The sequence below is a fragment of the Paralichthys olivaceus genome, chromosome 8, assembly GCF_024713975.1.
Source record: "Paralichthys olivaceus isolate ysfri-2021 chromosome 8, ASM2471397v2, whole genome shotgun sequence".
Classification (NCBI taxonomy): domain Eukaryota; kingdom Metazoa; phylum Chordata; class Actinopteri; order Pleuronectiformes; family Paralichthyidae; genus Paralichthys; species Paralichthys olivaceus.
The window spans coordinates 18,568,819-18,584,015 of record NC_091100.1 but is presented as its reverse complement, the minus strand read 5'-3'; the positions used below and the strand labels follow the sequence as shown (position 1 = coordinate 18,584,015).

General features: G+C 39.6%; 1 protein-coding gene across 5 annotated transcripts in view; it reads left to right on the top strand.

The window, feature by feature from the left end:
- The first annotated feature begins 811 nt into the window (after positions 1 to 811).
- Positions 812 to 15,197, top strand: part of gcgrb (glucagon receptor b) — a 43,959-nt gene continuing 29,573 nt past the window's right edge. For 2 of the 5 annotated variants that reach the window (XM_069530676.1, XM_069530675.1), the window contains exon 1: positions 812 to 1,192. The gene's annotated coding sequence lies outside the window, so the exon portion shown is untranslated. Of the gene's footprint in view, positions 1,200 to 15,197 lie in introns of all 5 variants that reach the window. The other 3 variants (XM_069530678.1, XM_069530674.1, XM_069530679.1) reach the window with 2 other exon arrangements.

The window sequence follows — 15,197 nt, the reverse complement described above, 5'->3', positions numbered from 1 at the left end:
TCGGTTGTGACATTTGCAGAAAAGGAAGAAAACCTGACACCGCTAGAGAGAATTTAGAGAGCTTAACATGCATGCATATTGTCTGTTGGTTTCTTCATATGCTCCAACAATGATGGAAATAATGAGAAACCACTATGTAAAATGCTAGTTCAGGTGGACTCTCTATTTTAGGGTCTCAGTTGCCAACTATTCAGTCAAACATGTTATATGACTGTAAATGTGGTGAACATACACATAGTAAACACACATACATGTACTTTACAGATACATTGATTACAGCACTTGAAATCATGACAAATTCTCATTTTATAGATGGGAACTTATATTCAGTGGTTTTATGATTCTTTTCCATTTTTCCCACGGATGCATTTTACATATATTTTCCACACTAAAAATTATATTTTTAAGTATGTATATTCATGTTATGTATATTTGGCTTGTTGTTGTTATTTTCAATGCAACTCTGGGATTTGCTCACATCTAAAAAAGTTATGGTCTTCCTTGTTTTTCATCATCACACAGCGATTCTGAATCAGCAGATGAGCTTAAAACCAGTTGCAAGACTTGTTTTATACACCCTCCTGTATTTCTTCATTTGCATAAGTATAAAGACGGTGGGACCCATTCAAAATATTGAAATTCAGACAATCCATCCTATACATGTTTCAATTGTTTCCCATCTCACAGCAAAATGGGCTGATCACGTTTAAATCGAGCCGTTTGGAGTTAGTAAGAGGTTGAAATTCAGTTGCAATGACAGGCACTGCTTCAAGCCACCGATGCAACAATACATGTGGGTTTCCATTTCGAGCTTTATTTTGAAAGTTGACACAGGAACCATCGTGTAGAGTGAGGCGCTTGATGGAGTGAGCGGAGCATCGACAGCTGAGCACTGATCCTCTGTCAGTGCGACCCCAACAGTCTGCAGCCTCAGAGTGAACACAAAGTGATTTACACACAGGGAAGAGGAGCAAAACTAAGTTAACAAGACTGAAGTTTGAAAGGACAAACTGAAGAAGTCACAAGTCCTTTCTTTCTGTCTTTCTTTCTTTCATTCTTTCATTCTCTCTCTCTCTGTGGACACGGTGGTGATGTGAGACTGTGCCTGCGGTGCTGATGATGGGTCGGGTGAGGAGATGAGCATCGGGCGGTGTGGGGCACCAGGGGCGTGAGAGGAGGTCTGGACCCTGAGGTAAGAGGTGTGTTTGTCTTCTTCTTTTTCATATTTGCTCTGTTCATCTGTTCTCTGACTCTGTTGTAGAGTCATGTTATTTATTTAGTTCTCCTCTGTGTGGTATAAAAATTCTGGGGGAGACAGAAACTCAACTTTTTCAGACGTTTCACGTTTTGAAGGTTGATGCAAAAAATGTTTTGTGTCATTACTCCTCAGCATGAACGTGTCCTGCCATTCGCAAAACACAGCCGTCACTTTCCAGGCTTCCTAGCTGTATGTGTGTGTGTGTGTGTGTGTGTGTGTGTGTTGCCTAATTGTGTTTGTAACCTCGTCAGGACCTTTTCCAGTATCGAAAAGCCTTGTCAGGACCAGACCAGTACACCTCATGGGGACAAAGCCTGGTCCTAATGAGTTTATAATAATTTAGTGGTCAGGTTAAGATTAGCTATGAATTAATCATGGTTTTAGTTTGGCTGGAAGTCAATGCAATGTCCTAACAAGAATACCTACACAAACCTATACTTGTCACTGTGTGAGAGTATGTGGTGCAGGTATTGCTCATGCAGTGGAGACCTGGATCTCACTTTGTCTTTGTCAATAGTTTTCCTTATGGGGACAAGCCAAGAGACAAGTCCCCATCAAAATATTCTAAGATGAAGACATGTTTTAGGCAAGTAGTAACTATGGAAACGGTTAGATTAAGCGTCCGGGAAACCAATGTATTGTTCTCTGATGTTGGAGACGTGTGTGTGTGTGTGTGTGTGTGTGTGCGCGCATCTGTGTGTACATACCCGTTTTTGTCACCCCTTCAGGACCTTTTGCAGTATAATTACTGACCTTTTCACGACCAGTCAACCTCATGAGGACCAAAGCCCGCTCTTAATGAGGCAAAACATATATTTCTAAGATTTGTGGTAGGATGTGAATTGTGGTTAGGTTAAGAGTATGAATTGCCAGTTTAAGGTTTTTGTTAAGTTTTCCACCATGAATGGCAGTCAATGCAAAGTCCTAACAAGAATAACTGCATGTGTGTGTGTGTGTCTCAGCCGAAAGGTGTGTTCAGGGTTGGTACATGATGAAGGAACTGGAGAACTGAGTTAAGATGGAGACTACCTCCTTTTTCCTCAGCTATGAAAGTGTGTCAATCTGCTACAAACTGAAGTCAACAAGTGACCTTATCTGAAGTCATGATTACAATGTTGCAGTTTTTTTATGGTTGACGCATGATGCGACACTAGAGGGAATGAAGCTATAAATCCAGCTATTCTCTGCTGGTGAATATAAAAACTCTTAATTTTTAGTTTTTTCTGCAAAGCCATGAAAGAACAAATGCAGGCTCTTTATTGCAGCACTTTGGAATATTTTCTGGCCTCAAATGAAGCGTTGAGGTGTGGGTGTAGTGATAGTGCCGCAGAAGTTCTGGCTATTGCATAGCGATATGTGACTGCTGAATGATTATTTCCTGCATCATGTCATAAAACGCGCCGTTTGTCCCGGGATTGTGGAACAAATATCTTGTCCCCTCGTCAAACAGGACCATGTTGGGCTGCTGTTGTTGTGCTGTCTGCCAGTGACATCTGCAGAGAAGAGTTATCATTGTGTATTACAGCTGCAAACATTTTCCCTGTAGTCTGCCTTCAGGCGCTGAGAGTGCAGCTGTGTTCATTAACAGTGAGTCTGCAGGAGCCTGTAGTGGCCACATCAGACATACATTACTGTTGTATCCATATAAGGGATTATAAAGGATTACAGTGTGCATGTGTTAATCATCTCTTAGATAATGACCAAGACTGCTAATACATCAATATGAAATAAAACCCACATGATACCAGCTTGGATGCTGTGTGAGAGAATTATTATTGCGTAAAAATAAGCAAATAAGGATTTTTCTAAATCAGAGGCCAGAAAGTGACCACGATTTACACAGAGGGGCCAATTATATGTCCAACATCTGTGCACAACTTAAATTGCAAATTGAAGTCATTCCTTGTTTACTGCTTAGTTTAAAGTAACATCATTGAATGTATTTGGAAAATTGCTCCTTGTTCAAGTGCATTAAAAAAAAACATAAATTCATATATAATGTTAGTATTGTTATAAGTGGCTAGTTTTTGTATAGGATACTGGCTGTGCAGGGGCACTTCAGAGGCCAATTAGATTTAGTTTGGGCTCAGTGCCCCCTGACACAGCCTCTGAATCCGCCCCTGGTCAGCTGCAGAAATCTGTTGTCTTTACAAATGTTGGCAAATTGTCTTCTGCTTCAAAAGTGAATGAGAGGAGCTGATGTGATCCAGTTCATCTGCTTTACAGTCTTGTCTCAGGTCACAAAAATGTTCGCTTGACTCTCGATTTCTGTAAAACCATTTCTCTGTTTCTCTCCTCCCTGTCCTTTTGCCCTCTCTGCATTTTCTTCCACGCTCTAAGTAATATCCTAAGTTGTCCCGCCCGAGACATCAGACCACTCTTTTTGTAATGGTATGATTGCTGAGATTTGATTTTTTTCTGCTCCGGATGGTCTGGCCTCACATATAGGAAACATTTACAAAGGGAGAGATATTGATTCACAGATGCTGGTCTTCAAACATGAAAGCAGGCAACGTAAGCTAATGTCTTTTTTCCATTAACTTCTTCCTCCTGACACGATCACTGTTTTCAAAATCTCAAGTTTTTTTTTTCTTCTAATCAATAAACAGACAAAGACGGAGGGTTGTTGTGAAACCACACTGGACAAGTCTCATTCAGCAGGATGGATGGAGTCTGTTGAAGCCCCTGTGGGAATTGACAGCTTTCCCCATGACTCTGGGTCCATTTAAGTATTGGAATCTCTTTTACTTCTGGAAGGTTCTTCCTGCTCAGTGAGAATCAGATACACCATTAGGCTGAGGTATTAATGTGAAGCTGAACATTCAGATTCAGTTGCCTACATGTGCGAGTAGTATTATGTCCTGCTCTGTCCTGTCTCTATGTTAACCTGCAGTGTTGAGTAACACAGTCATTTCTCAGGATTTGCTGCTCTTCTATTCATCAGTGTCAAAGCATGAAAACTGTTGAGAGAAGCATCTGTTCTTCTGCACTTCTGTGTGCGTGATCAGAAGAGTGTGTCGGCCTCAGTGATCACGCCCAAAAGATTTGATGCTTGGCGATGCACCGTGTGTTTGTTCCACTGATTTGCAAGTATTACTAGAGGGAGAAAATCTTAACTTCAAGTTACATCAACATAGATCTCGGAGCCCATCGTCTTCGTCTGACACAGAATCAGCCTCAGGGTGCAACGGCCAATAATTTGGGTCTTTTGGTGTCGACAGCAGATATCAGGGCCATGACTCTGTCGTCTGTTCACTGAACACCGTTTACAGCCAGATGAGTCCACAAGGTTTCTCTAATTAAAATGTAGCATTGCATTGTGGGATTGTTAGCGGAAAGCAGCATACATACTCTGGACATTTCTTTTATTAATGTGGATTTTTTTAAGTGAATATACAGTGGACACATTTACACAGCCAGAATCAGGTCACTTAAAAAGAATAATGTAGTTCATATATAAAGTTATAGGGACTACTTGGGAAAAGCCATTGTGTTGTGGTGAGAAATTGAATGTTTGCTTATACAAAAACACCACTGGGTAGATGTAACATTTGAATGCCCTCTTGTAGAATGTGCTAACATCAGCAGATGGTGGAAGGCGAACCTGCAGCCATGCTCTGTCCAAGCAAAACGATTCTGATAATATTTAGACGATGATTCGCTGCTGGAGTACTGACCACAGACGGCCGAGTTTATTACGAGCACAGAGCATCATTTAGTCCCACGGATGAGGAGACAACACTTTAACTAATGAATGCATTAACTCCAGTGTCAGCCAGGAAACTGTTTATAATAAAGATGTTGTTGTTGTTGAAGTGGAAAGTTCAATTAAAACTTAAATTGCTTTACCTGGAGTTACACAACTTTTTGTTTGAATGAATCAATAAACAAATGAAATGTAAAGTAACGCAGTGCCATAAGAAGCAGGAAGTTGTTTTCTGCCCTTTGTGTCTTGCTCCTTTAAGCCTGGATGAACCAGTCCCAGTCGCTAAACTATAAACTTCAGAAGATCGTACACACACACACACACACACACACACACACACACACACACCCTCACTTTCTTTTTTTGTACTTCTGTCTTAGTGAGTCATTGGCATAATTCATTCCCTCTTCCCAGATAATAGACACTTACAACCGCTTGCTGATTGGATCTTGTCAGGCTCCAATCAAACTTCCAGAAGACCCCCACAAGCTTTGCTATCTCTGTTGTCTTTGCAGCTTTACAGCTGATGTGTAGTTAAATTCTGCATTTTACAATGATGCAACTGCTCACATGTGAAAGAGACGAGCTATTATTTGAGCAATATGTCACCATAACCTAAACCTGACTCAAACTGTAAAAATGAGTCATGACTTTCAAACAGCCTATTGAAAAATTGAGAACCTGCCAAAATGTTCACACTATGTAGTGTCTATACCTAAAATGGTCCTCACAAAGATATAAACACACACACACATACACACTGGCATTAAGTACTCAACAGCCAATTATCACTCTCAGTGTCTTGATATCAGTATCACACAAAACAAAAAAAGGTTCGGTCTGTTACTAAACTACTACTGGTTCTATAATTAGTACTATAATACACCAAGTCCAACCTTTGATACCGGAGCAGGCTCACACTCCTCTCACCACATCCCCAGAAAACACAAAAAAGACGAAAACAGCACGTGATAATTAATCTGCAGGGATTAATTCAGATTAGTGGATTCAATGTGTAACACGGCCATTTAGTTGGAGGGAAACAGCAGGACAATGTGTCACACAATCCACTGCGCAGTTCCTCTTTTTCTGTGTGGAACCACTCACAGGTCCATCAAGCCAAAATGAATGAAATTACAAAAAAAGGTCACGTATAACGCTGACAGGACACTTTGTTTGTCTTTTGATGGGGACTTAAAAGTTTCAGACCCTTGTTCACGCGCTCGGGGAGAGAGGAGTTTTATGTAAAAGCCTGTCTTGCATATATCATGTATGTTTTCTTTTGTAGACTTCTCTATTTGATCATTGTGTTAATTATTCATCAGGGGGAGTTGAGGTACAAGGTGAGTCTCACATCAGTCACTCTATCCTGCACAAACCATCACACATGGCACACACCCTCATTGAAACTCTGTCGAAGTTACTCTGATTTTGTTGTTGCATCAGAAGTGCTGCTCCATGTCAGGTACAAATGTTTACATTTTCCACCTGTTCTCTGTCTGAGGCCGTAAACTCGACATAAACACTGACCATGTTCGAACACAGGTGTTTAGTTATCAAATTTATTCCGAATATTATTTGGATTACGGTACATGAGAATATAACATTCCATTGGTATTCTCTTTACTTTTTACAGAGCATAGTCTATACATCCACTACGCCATTGGGTCCAATGTTATCCCGCCAGTTTTAAAACCCCAACCTGAAATAGTTTGATGCCGTGTACCATTTTGGATTTTTTTTCTTTCTAGTTTTGAAAAAAGCAAAAACTCCTCTTATATTTTTCCATCTTGTTTACAACCAGGAAATGTGATGTAAAGCAGTTGGTATCTAACATATGTCGGTGTCACAAAATGATGTGAATAATGAAATTAAGAAGTAAACATCTCTACATTATAAATCAGAATAATCCACGTCTTAATTTGATTATTGTTTGATCTTATTTGGGTTAAGATCATCAGAAGATGCTGTTTGTTTGTCATATTCAGACTATTTCCTTAATCGAGTTAATATCAGAATGTTGGTGTCCATGTTAACTTACTTACTGTAAATTTCATCAGTGAGCTGGGTAGGAATTGTTTTTCTGATTTTGCATCCTCATGTATATTGTATTGTATTTGATTTTCTATCTTGAGCTCTTTTACTTGTTTAAATTTACTTTCTTTAAAATTTCTTCTCTTGAACTTGAACTTAAAAAACTCTCTCTTTTTTTGTGTCAGGTTGTTTTGTGAATTTTTCCTGTTTCTGTCCAGTGAAAAGCGAAACTCAAATGATCCTCAGCACCTGCATCATTAACATCAATAACAGGCCACACGGTTCAGTTCTCTATAAGGAGTGACAAGAACAAAATGGCGTAGCATGTTCAAGGGTGCACCACGTCTGCATGTGGGTGTATTTTTTTGTTATGCATGTGTGTTAAGAGAGGGTCTGCTCTATAAACACAATTGTTTATTTAATCAACATTGGCCCAGACTGGTTTCTGACGTATGTTGACGCACACACTCACACTTAAATATACACGGTCACATGTGAACACACACGCACACCTTTCGAGCACATTAAGAGCAGAGTGGCGCAGGATGATTAAACGCAGACATTTGATCCTTCAGTGATACATTACATTAACTATTCTCCTCATCTCTGTTGCTGATGTCATCAACATAAGAGCCCCCTGTGACTAATTAAACCAGGAGCTGAATGCAGGGCTGCAGGACGTGACGCTATACGTCCTTTACATGTCTGAAATTCAATTTAAAACCATTTCATTTAAATTGATTAAATTGCTTTTGCTATGGAAACACTGGTTACAGGTTAGACGAGCGCTGTCCTTGTGCTGTCATATGGGTAGCATGGAAAGTCAAACCTTTTCACTCGTAACAGCTCATTAGGGATCACATGCAGGGATTATGATGATGTTTGCATGTTAATGTATGTTTCTAAGAGAAGAAGCAATAAGCAATACTAAGCAAGTCTGACCTGATGCTAAACGTGTACTGACAACCACAGAAACAAAAAAACCCTGCAGACAATGTAATACATAAAGTGACATTATTTTTCCATGGATTCAGTACACTTCATTTCTTGTTTTATGAAATCTCGCAAAAGCACTCTTTTCCAGCTCTTTCGTTTTCACTGTGCACAATGAGAAAATAGCATTCATACACGCCACATTCAAAAAATCAAAGGAATTGAAATGTTAAAAGGACTCCATTCATATGTTGCTCTCTAGTCCTAATGGCCGCTCAAGGTATTTGACACTATGAGTCCCATTCCTCCATTTGCACACACTTTCATACAATGTTTCTTTATCACTCATGCACTCTTTCACTGATGGTGTATCAAGATCTCCATCTCCTGAGCAGTATGACGTGCGCACATTGAAGTCAAGTTTACTCATTTTGGTCACTCGGGTGATTTGTATTGATGCCACATTTATTACAATTTCAGTTCTCACTTTTTACAATAAGTTTTATTGATCCTAGGCCGGGTACATTTTGTTGTGTAGTCAAGGGAAGAGGTAAAAGTATGAAATAGAATAAAATAGACAATGAAATAGAAAATAAAAAGCTGAATAAAACTAGCTGCTAATGGGCCGGTGAAGAAGGAAGGATAGAGCACGACATGGATTCATGGGGGCCATTACCAGTATAAGGGAGTAAAAATGACCTCCAATGAGGTTATGTTTTCATCAGTGTGACTTAATTAGTTTACAGCACAAAAAAAAAACCCACTGGGGAGGGTTATGATGAAACTGGTATCAATGATTGTGTTTTTATGAAATTAAAGTCTGATTTTGAATGTGGATGTGGTGTAGGGGAGTTGGCGTATTTCAGCTGCTGTATTGTAACAAACAGCGCTAGAGACTCTGATGTGTAGCTGAGAAACATTATGTGGCCTTAAGGCTTGTTTTAAATTTAAACGGACGGTTGAGCCTAACAGGCGTCACCTGAGTCCCAGAAGAGTCAACTGACCTTCTGCATTGACTTCGCTTGTCGGTCAATCCTCTCCAGCCCTTTAAGCGTATTACCTACAATGCTATGACCTCTTGTCTGGTCTGTCCTGAGACAAGAAGACTGGCAGCAAATCAATAAAGTAACGACAACCTGTGTCTGTGACATTGACATCTACAACAGTGGGAAAGATCTTGGTTAGGGTTATTAAGTCGGACTGCAGTAAGTGGAGGTCTGTCCCACACAACCTCCACTGCCCCTGTCTGCTTCACCACATAAATGGCACATCCCTTTACACTGGCACATACAGCTGGTGTTGTTACTGTGTGTCATGTAACATTTTCTAATGCATGAGCTTTTCAAATTAACATGGAGTTACAGGAGATTTCGCAACTGAAAGACCCGACCTTGCTCTGAACCATGGTTCACGCCTTAGTTACATTATGTACTTTTGATCCTATTAGTTTTGGTTTCACATTGGAATTTAAGGAGCGGAGTAAAGACGACATATGTACGTCCTGTTGTCATAATTTGTGAGCTGTGTGTTTGTATCAGTTTGTAGACAAGCGTGCATCTGACTTCAGCTTGTTGTGAATTGTATAAGTACTTAAAAAAAGAATAAACCGGTTCACTTTGTCAATTTCGTTGCCACTGTTATATCTTTATATGCAAAATGAACATCCTTGTTGTTCAAACATTATGGTGTCTGACAAAATTTTGGTCCGTTGGCCAGGAGCTTGATCTAGGCACCTTTCATATCTGTTATTTTGGAACTGAAAAGTCTGAAGGTCTGAACCAAAGAAAGGAGGTTCACTAACTCACAGCTTTTAATCAGACAGCAATTTGACTTGAATTGCCTTAGCTCATCCATACTGTCCAACATAGTGTTTGTCTGCAGTGCCTGTGTGACTGAGTTCACTATAATCTACTTGCTGCTCTGTGACTCTTTCTGTATGACAGTGAAATTGAAAACCATGAATTGGTCCATCACATTTAATTGTGTCCCTGCGTCATCCCTCACCCCAACACCCCCCCTTTTCCCCACTCTGACTTTTAGTGTCCCTTGGCCAGCATTTGAATCTCTTATCTCACCCTCTTCACCCATCAGTGGCAATAATATAGCCCATAGTTTTTTACACCTCGTCCGATAAGAGAGTCATTTAAAGACACTCTTTGTTATCCTGCTCTTTCTTCCTCCCCTTCTCTTTATTTCTTTATACTCTACATTAACCGTCTCTATATCCTCTGCTACATCTCTTTCCCCATACACTCAGCCATTCCTCCTGCAGTGCTCGCTCTCAAATTACCATGGTCCTAATCTCCCTTCATATTCTAACCCTTTACCTTCAAGCATAAAATTGAACCTCTCCTGCCTCTGCCCATCCCACTCACTGCATTGTGTGTGTGTGTGTGTGTGCGTGCGTGTGCGTGTGTGCGTGCGTGCGTGCGTGCATGCGTGTGTGTGTGTGTGTGTGTAGGATCTGCTCATCCATTCTCCCCAAGTTCCTGTCCTTATACCTTTAACTTTCATTTGACTCCTCTCTTGGGAGTGTCACAGTGGCAGAATGTACCACTCATGTATGTTTTGGTAAATTAGTATTCTCACAGCACTTAAAGACAAATGATATCTTATGAGCTTGTGGAGAGAGAGCAGAATGATAAAACTGAAGAGGAGAAGAGGGGGAGGAGAGATGGATGAGAGTGCTGGAAAGAAGGAAATCTATAGCCAGCAGAAATAATGTAGATTAACACACCAACAAAGATCGTCAAGTAACAAGGTAACATCCTTTTATAATAATTTTTTACCCAACTAATAATAATTATTATTAATATAGCACATTTAAAAAACAAGTTTGAGTAAAAACTTAATTATTTACACACAGACAGGAAAAATTCATAGGATTAGCTTGACATATATTATAAATTGGCCGTGCTATTATTGTGACACATGGTGGAATGGTGATGTCCGTGAAGCTGCTTTCAAACATGCACTACTGCAGGAGCTGTGTGTGAGAATAACTCCCTCGTGACAAAAATGGACAAAAAATAGAGTTGTTAATAGAGTTGTCATACACGTACAGAATGCACAAGACAACTTGAAAGACAACGAGATTCGATAGCTTCTAGTGATGCAGCCCGACGCCAGTGTCGATGGGCTGTAAACATAAACATGTGATCTCCACAGCAGAATTCATGTTATGTTCTGCTCCTGCACGCTGCGCCTGAATGCTCCAGAGATTATTCTGTTGTTTAGCACGTCTAACCAAAGAATGTCCTGTTGCGTGAAAGGAAAACTGGATAAATCAGAATGTTATTCTGTTGTGAGTATTTATTTCAGCACAGCCTCACAGAGCTCCAACTGTGGCTGGAGACAAAGCTGTAACGATCGTATGTTTTTCTTTTCTGAAAAAATATATTCCGTTGACTGGAAAAATGTGGATTAAGAGTTTCCTGCTCTGAATATGTGAATGAGGGAGAAGCCTGGAATATCACTATGTAGGTTTTTACTAAGTGCAGCTAATGGGCCTAAGGGAGCAGAGCTGTGGTGATGCATTATACATGAATCACCAATATATATTGTACTTTACTCAGTAGAATCAACTGAGAAAGAGGAGGAGGGAGGGGAGAAAGGGGTGAGAGATGTGCGTCTGATGAGTCAAACAATTTTGACACTATCCCCACAGATCAGATGTCCCTGCTGTCTTCAGACAACTGACAGACTCACTTCATTTGTACATAAATGGACAGAAACGCTGTGTGTTGAATGACCTCACCTCCGAATGCTTCCTCAAACCCATGTGGGCATATTTCTGATCTCTGAGATACAAAGAAATGTCAGAAATTGAAGGAATGAACCAGATCACTGAGGATATCTGCAGGCTCAACAGCACTGAGATCATAATATCAGACTGGTGATGTCCCCCTGAGCTTTATGAAATTATGTTAGGACGTCTGGCTGTGGACACTCATGCATTCTTGGTACAGCGCACGTGTTTGTGTGTGTTGTTATGTAAAAGACAGTAATGCCCGTGGACACAGTGTTTATAATTAGACAGGTGAACATTTACCCTCTTGGATATCACTTACCCCTCCATGCCTTTCATCAGCTTCCAACTAATGTTTTAGTCATGCCGCTTGTCTGTCAAGACGCCTGTTGTTGGGACAACCATTATCTCAGCTCTCTGCAGGGACAGCTGAATTAGGTCCACGAACTTTCCATCCATCTTGTTTGCATATAACTGAACAGCGACAGTGACAAATGAATACTGAGGTAATGATAAATTGAAGTTATGAAGTTTAAAATGTAAAGCTTTCATCACATCAGCTCTTTTAAGAACAGTAATGAGGAACTTAGAAGAACAAACAGGGTTGTCAGAATTCAAAGCTTTCATTAGTTTTAATTGGATGAATTCTGCTGAGGAGCCGATGGTGATGAGACTGGAAAACTTTCTTTATAGTAATAAATAAACAACACTAAACATCACATAATCCACAAAAATCCGTGCAGCAGAAACAAACTGTGTAGTTGAAACAAGATGACCCCAGTGATGATACTGTCGGCCTGTCGGTTCATCACTTTAGTTGATTTCTCTGGACTGGATTGTGAAGAAATGTTGACATTTGTCTCCAGAGGATGATCCCCTGGCTCTTCCTCACTGTGAGTGGACTTCACCGAGAGATTACATTTTCTTCTACGTTTGTCTGTTTGTATTTTCCAAAAACTACCAGACAGCTTACCATGAAACTTGGTGGAAGGACAGTGCATGTTTTTTGACATTTTTGTTGATTTCTCTGAAAATAATTCAAGATAAATAATGTTTTTACTTATTCGATTAGTGTGTAGAATGGTGCAGATCCAAATCAAAAAGTTTGGAAAGTGGAAGGATGTGGATGTTTTTGACATTTTTTGACATTTCTTAGAATCTCTAAGGCAATATCACAGACATCTTCATGGAACAAATAAGACACATTTAAAGAACTGATATCAATGTGTAATTTGGAGTGTCTTGATTAAATTTAAGTGGACTGTGGGAGGATGGTGGAGGTAGGCTCTCGGTTGCCTTTGTAGTGTTCTACAGAGAAATGTTTTGACAAATATTGAAAGGACTGTCATTAGATTTTGTCTAGACATTCTAGTCCTGCTGCAGATGACTCACAATAACATTTATTTCTCCTCTAGTGTCAGAATTAGGTCAAACTTTTACTTTGTTTATTAGCAAATACCAACAAAAAGTTATGATTATCTAAGGTTTACATGCTAACATGCATTTATATAGATAAACTGGATGTGTGGATGAAGCGCCACTGTGCCACTGTGCCACAATGCCACGACTTTTCAGAGTGGCATGAATCAGAAAACATTGATCATTGTCTCCCTAAGTGTTTACAAATCACAAACACAAAGATGTTGTCTGCTCAGACTCAATGGGGGAACTTCATGGTAATGTTTCTTAATCATCATATTGATTGTTATTCTACAATATACAGTGTGATGCACTGTAGAGCCCTACTGATATGGATTTTTGGAGGGTTGATGCTAATACCATTAGATTCTAAACGATGTATTAGGGATTGAAATATTTGTGATAACCATGTATCGGGTGATATGTTATCAAACCCTTATGACAAAATAAATATAAATGAGTCTTTGTATTTTACAGTTTAGTCATAACAACAACTTTATTAAAAATAACAAAAAAAGTGAAAAGGCTCATATCTGCGTATATTCATTTTTGGGAATTATCTGGAGTCGGGCATATTTTACCAGATCAAACGTGAATATGCATGGAATATCAGAGGAAACAGAGATTTTAACAGAAACACACTTTTGGAATCCTTTTCTAATTCAACAAAAAAACGGATTTTCATTGGCTCAGATCTGCTGATGAAATAATTGTTTTTGCTGCTGCAGCATCTGTGAGTGAGATACATGACATGATGTGAGCATTACATGCTCCTGAACAGGCACAATCACCCTGACACAGGCCGAACAGTCTCAGCACACTTCTGTGGTAATCCTGTGATTGAAGAGCTGCAGGGGTTATTTCACACAGCCTGCCGTCAGAGCGGCGACACTGTGATTGATTCAGCAGAGTGCGACAGAGAGAGACAGTGGGTGTCCAGTCAGGGTCTGTCACACTGCAGGGACATTTATGAATGATTTCTCAGGAACGGACTGAACATGAACTAATCCAGAAATATCTCATCCACTTGTGTTCCAGCTCGAACTCCAGCTGTATTTAGTCTTTCATCCCCATTTTTCAGCTTGAAATGTAAACAAAACTCAAATCAGCTGAAGTAGTTCTGGTACTGTGAGACACAGTTTAGTTTGTAGTCGGCAGGAGGAAAGTCTGTGGTGCACAACATTTACAGAATGACTTGAAATGATTTGTATTTGTCAGGTTTGGCTGCACCAGTTTGAATTCACTTTCAAATACTTTGAAAATGGTGCAACTAAGGCTGAACAATATAACAATATCATTACATATCGTAATATAATTTTCATCAATAGCAATATCACAACATTTTAATATTATCAACATATTTTTTCTGCACTGTAAAAGCACAGTGAGGAGGTTAAAGACATAATTGATCCTCCTCAGATACGTAAAATGTTTTGTTGTTTATCAAGTGCTTGTCATTCTCTGCTCATAATGAAGAGTTTAAAACCACAACCTTCACTCAGGCGCAAAATCTGTCTTTAAACAATAATGACGTGATAATTAACATTATAATAAACTTTCTGATTATCGACAATGACCAAACATTTTTATCATGATATCATTTGGGCCATGGTCCAGCTCTAGGTGCAGGAGTGCAATGCAAAATTGATAGAGTACTTATTATTAATGGGTCTCAGTGGAGCGTATCCCTTTGCCAAAGCCCAATGAAGCCTCGACAAATTACACACTCATAGATATCAGTTCTCTGAGTATGTCTGATTGTGGAGGTAAAACATGCCCCACTGAACTGCAATAAATTGTATTTTCTATGACAATTGTTGTCTATTTTCTCGTAAAATAGATCAGTGTAACACATGTCCTACTATCAATTGTAACTTCAGTTATCTGAACAGGATCTGAGCTCTTTTATGAATCTTGATAGTTTCCAGGATTAATAAACTGTAGCCAAACAAGAACAGGGACGTGGGGAAAAGGAAGAGGAAGTGGATTATATCTGGTATCTACTGTATTTAAGGATCAGGCAGGAGATTGAGGGCATGACTGATACTGTGTGATATGAGTTTAAAACTTGTATTTGAATCTTTCAGCTTCAAGCAATC